The following is a 5,268-nucleotide window of genomic DNA, read 5'->3' on the forward strand; positions in this document are numbered from 1 at the left end:
AAAATTAAAGCATTGTGCAGCTGGAAGCAGAGTGAGGTTGAGGTCACAGTATAAATATACCTTAAGAAGTGTAAGTGATACAGGTAGATCTAGGACTGAAAGAATGTGTCGTTCTTGAGGAGATGAGAGCTTAGCAGTTGATAATGGATGAAATAGTAATGGAGAAATTTTTTATTTAGGAGATTAATTTATGATGTATAATAAGCTTTGTAAAGACAATATTCAAAATCTTGAATGAGTTGTTGCTATACTGCTCTGGAAAAAAATGGTATATATTTTTGTAGTATGTGCTGGAAAGTCAGAAACTTCTAGAGTAAAACAGACTTCCCTATTTACTTTCTGTTTATATGGTTTTTTTGTACATGTTAAATATAAATATTTCTATTAGGAAAATAATAGCACCTATAGAAAAATTCTAATAGCCAGTCAACCTAAATGCCTTTCAATGGTAGACTGGATAAAGAAAATGTGGTATGTGTACACTGTCGGATACTATGCAGCCATAAAAAAGAAAGAGATTATGTTCTTTGCAGGAACATGGATGAATCTGGAGGCCATTATCCTTAGCAAACTAACACAGGAACAGAAAACCAAATACCACATGTTCTCACTTACAAGTGGGACTTAAAGGATAACACATGGACACACAGAGGGGAGCAACACACACTGGGGCCTATTGGAAGGTGGAGGTGGAGAGGTTGGAAAGGATCAGGAAAACTAACTAATGAGTACTAGGCTTAATAGCTGGATGATACAATAATCTGTGAAACAAACCCCCATGACGCACGTTTACTTACGTAACAAACCTACGTATGTACCCCTGAACTTAAAATAAAAGTCAAATCAAAAGAGTACATGTGTTCTAAAAAAAGGAAAAATTCCAATACCTTGAATTTTACTGTTTTACCTGTATTAGTATATTAAGAGGTTTCTGATCAAATATGTAACTAAAGCTGAAAGAATAGCTATAATTTGTCACATCTAGAAGGTTTCTTTAGCTCTATTATAGGATGGACTAATCTTTTCATGGGAAAAATTTTATTTTAAGAGAGAATAATGCAGCCTGACCCAAGAACAGATGGAAAGATAATCTTGAGGTGATCATAATGTAAATTACTCAGAATATCTAGACCATTTTCTTCTATTCATCCTCTGCAATTCAAGCAAGGAGCAAGAACTACCACTTTTGGAGGGTCATTTCCCCTGGGTACAGGCCTGGAGCCTCTGCAAAAAGTGACCTGAGATCCTTGTAGCCATCCTCAGAGTCAGATAGGTGCATACTGAATGGTAAGTACCCTGATAATGTCTTCGAAGGCCACTATATGAGACATCTTCTGAGTTTTCCCGAGTATTCCAGAGAGACTGGAGCAGAAGCTAGAAGTGTCATTACGGATAACAATTCTGAAGATGAGAGCTGAACCAGTAAAAACAGCTTGTTTCCTTTATGGTGACTTATATACCTTCTCTAGGTTGATGCAGTCTGGAAAGACTAATTAGAAACCTAAATTATTTTCAATATTTATATTTATTTAGAACTAATTTATAGCACATATTTGAAAATTAGTTATTTTATAGTTATTTTTTGGCACTGGCCAAATAAAAATACTTTAATCAACCACTCTTTTCAAAAGACTTGGTTCCAGAGACTTGTGCTGATCCACAAATATTTGCTGCTATGTCTCAATATAAAATAAATATTTTGAACTTACAGAAGAGAAAAAGTAATATCTTTCTCTCACCCATATACAAGAAAGATTAACAAGAGAAAAGCATAACAAATTTATTTAACAGAAGTTTTACATGATATGGGGGTTTTCAGAAGTGAAGACCCAAAGACTCAGGGAAAAATATGTATTTTTATGGCTTAGGTTTGATGAAGTATTTTATTTTTATGTTACAAACCTTCTTTTTTATTTATTTTCTCATTAAACTTTGTTTTAATGGGTCTCAAATTCTGTGACAGATTTTTGGTCAAGTTGTTTTTAAAAAACTAATAACTTAAAACTGCCACATGCAAAAAAATAAAAAAAAAATGGCCCACAAAACATTCTCCTTTCCTTTTAGAGGTTTTATGATGCATTATTATCATTAGCCAGTCTTTTAAATGGCCAGTTGAAACAAAGAGTTTTGAGGCTTTTCTTCCACAACTGTTAAGACTGGGTTGGCAGGTATTAGGGATAATATTCATTTAGCCTTCTGAGCTTTCTGGGGAGACTTGGTGAACTTGCCAGCTCCTAGCAGCCTTCTTGTCCACTACTTGGATGACACCATGGCAGCCATCTATCTCGCATTACGAACAGCCAAAGGACGCAGAGGAGGATAGTCAGAGGAGTCCTCAACATGCGTGGCTTGCCAGGAACCTCATCAACCAATGGCAGCATCACCAGATTTCAAGAATTTAGGGCCATTTTCTAGCTTCTTACCAGAATGGCAATCAATCTTTTCCTTCAGTTCAGCAAACTTGCAAGTAAGGTGAGCTGTGTGACAATCCAGTACAGGGGCACTGCCAGCAGGGATTTGGCCTGCATGGTTCAGGATAATCACCTGAGCAGTGAAGCCAGCTGCTTCCATTGGTGGGTCATTTTTGCTGTCACCAACAACATTGCCACAACGAACATCTTTGACAGACACATTCTTGATATTGAAGCCCATGCTGTCCCCAGGAAGAACTTCACTCAAAGCTTAATGGTGCATTTCAACAGACTTTATTTCAGTTGTAACATTGACTAGAGCAAAGGGAACACCATGCTGGGTTTGAGAACACCAGTTTCCACTCAGCCCAAAGGCACATTACCAATACTACCAATTTTGTAGACATCCTGGAAAGGCAGATGCAACTTGTCAGTTGAAGACATTGGTTTGGATGGATGCAATCCAGAGCTTCTAGCAGTGTGGTTCCACTGCATTGCCATCTTTACAGGTGACTTTCCACCCATTGAACCAAGGCATGTGAGCACTTGGCTCTGGCATGTTGTCTCTATTCCAACCAGAAATTGGCACAAATGCTACTATGGCAGGTTTGTAACCAATTACTGTAAATGCTAACTTCCTTAACAATTTCCTTGTATTTCTTCTGGCTGTAGAGTGGCTCAGCGGAATCCATTTTGCTAACCAACAATTAGTTCTTTCACACTCAGTGTGGAAGCCAGAAGGACATGCTCATGGCTCTGCCCATTCTTGGAGATTCCAGCTTCAAATTCATCTACTGTGACGTATATGTGAGCAGTAACAATAAGGACAGCACAGCCAGCTTGAGATGTGGCTGTAATCATGTTTTTGATAAAGTCTCTGTGTTCTGGGGCATCAATGATAGTCGTATCTGATGGTCTCAGATTTCCAGAGGGGAATATCAATGGTGACATCATACTCAGGCTCAGCTTTCAGTTTATTCAAGACCCAGGAATACTTGAAGGAGCCCTTTCCTGTGTCAGCAGCCTCATTCTCAAAATTTTCAGTGGTTCTTTTGTCAGTGCTACTATATTTATAGATCAGATGGCTGGTAGTGGTGGACTTGCCTGAACCTGGGGTCCAAGGCAACCATGTGGATACAAATTTTATTCACTTTCCATTGTGGCTTTTAGGGGTGGTTTTTACAATACCTGTGTTCTGGTGGCAAACTTGTTGCAAAAGAAAAACTATTTTTATTTTATTTTAAATTCAGTTCTATATTAGAAGCCTCAAGAATGTCTATTTTGGAACTACTAAATATGCTTTTATACTTCAACTGGACATGTGACCATGAGCAAGTAAGTCATGAAACCTCTTTGATAACAAGTCCCTGGTCTGTGACCTAAGTTTTTCACCTTTGCTCCCTCCCTACCACCCACCGGCACCTTGGATGACACAGGAAGGCTAGAGGTGGGCTGAAGTTGCTTTTCTGCCTATGTGAGATAAAGCTCTGGTGAAATATTTTTCACAGGGCAATGGACCTTTATTATTCATCTGGAGAACACATTGGTCATACTTCAAAATGGTATCTTTCACCTCTTCCTGCCAAAAATAAGAAGTGAGTTTTCTTGGCTTTTCAAACCTGCTGGATTTCCATGAAAGTATTGAGAATGCAGCTCCAAGGCATCTTTCACTCTGAAGGAAGTCTACACTTAACCCTCATCCATTCATCAACATTACTATTTAACTGTCTCTACAAGTTTATAGTTCCAGCAGCTTCTGCACCAGATCAACTGAATTCAGCTGTGTTTTTGTGAACTTGTCCATCTTTCCAGATTTCTGAAAGCTGGTTTGCCCTGCAACCTCAAGAAAATTATTTTCCCCCCAATTTGTTCAGTTATTTTTTATTCTAAGTACCCAAGTGACAACTTCAAAGCTCTTTACATGTTGGAGCTGAAACTTGAAATACCATTTTTTTAAAATAAAAATTTACATTAACTATATTTGCCACTTGTCTCTTATTAGATTATGACTTATATTCTTAACAGGTACCTCATTAGAGGCAAAAGTGGCTCATATTCCTGGTAGAATTTTTTATGTACTTCTAATATTGTTCTTTAGCAACTATGACACATATACCTTAGAGTAAAGGTCCTTTTGCTGCTATAGGCATTATTTGTAGTACATTTTCAAGAACTCTACAAGAGTTAGGGGCAAAGATCAAATCTAAACTATTCAGATTGATATAAAAGGTTTCTCTCAGACATTGACAGGTTCAGACATCATATTTCAGTCTAGACATTTCCAGCACATATTTATATGAACTTTAATTCAGGAGGTATAAAAGTACCATCAATCTACCCAACAAAAGTGCTGTTATGAATATGATTTGTGCTTACATATAAACACTTTATTTATTTTAATTTTTCTTTGAGACAGAGTCCCACTCTGTCACCCAAGCTGTAGTGCCGTGGTGTGATCTCAGGTCACTGCAACCTCTGCCTGTCAGGTTCAAGCAATTCTTATGACTCAGGCTCCCAAGTAGCTGGGATTACAGGCATGCGCCACCATGCCCAACTAATTTTTGTATTTTTAGTAGAGACAAGGTTTTGCTATATTGACCAGGCTGGTCTCAAACTCCTGGTCTAAAGTGATCCACTTCCTCAGCCTCCCGAAGTGCTGGGATTATAGGTGTGAGCCACTGTGCCTGGCCATAGCAACACATAGCTGTGGAAAGCTGAAAATCTCTAGCAGGCGTTTGGGTTGTTCAGTTCCACCGTCTTTTCCAACTCGTCAGTTGAAAGTATAAAGTAAAAAAGAAGTGCGCAGATGTCCTTTCTTTCTTTATATTTTTCCATGTCAGAAGAGAAATTGAAAATC

General features: G+C 38.1%; 1 pseudogene; it reads right to left on the reverse strand.

Moving 5' to 3' along the window:
* Positions 1–2,364: 2,364 nt before the first annotated feature.
* LOC101141685 (elongation factor 1-alpha 1-like) lies at positions 2,365–3,287 on the reverse strand (annotated as a pseudogene).
* Positions 3,288–5,268: the final 1,981 nt, after the last annotated feature.

Source organism: Gorilla gorilla, chromosome 1 (genome assembly GCF_029281585.2).
Source record: "Gorilla gorilla gorilla isolate KB3781 chromosome 1, NHGRI_mGorGor1-v2.1_pri, whole genome shotgun sequence".
Lineage (NCBI taxonomy): Eukaryota > Metazoa > Chordata > Mammalia > Primates > Hominidae > Gorilla > Gorilla gorilla.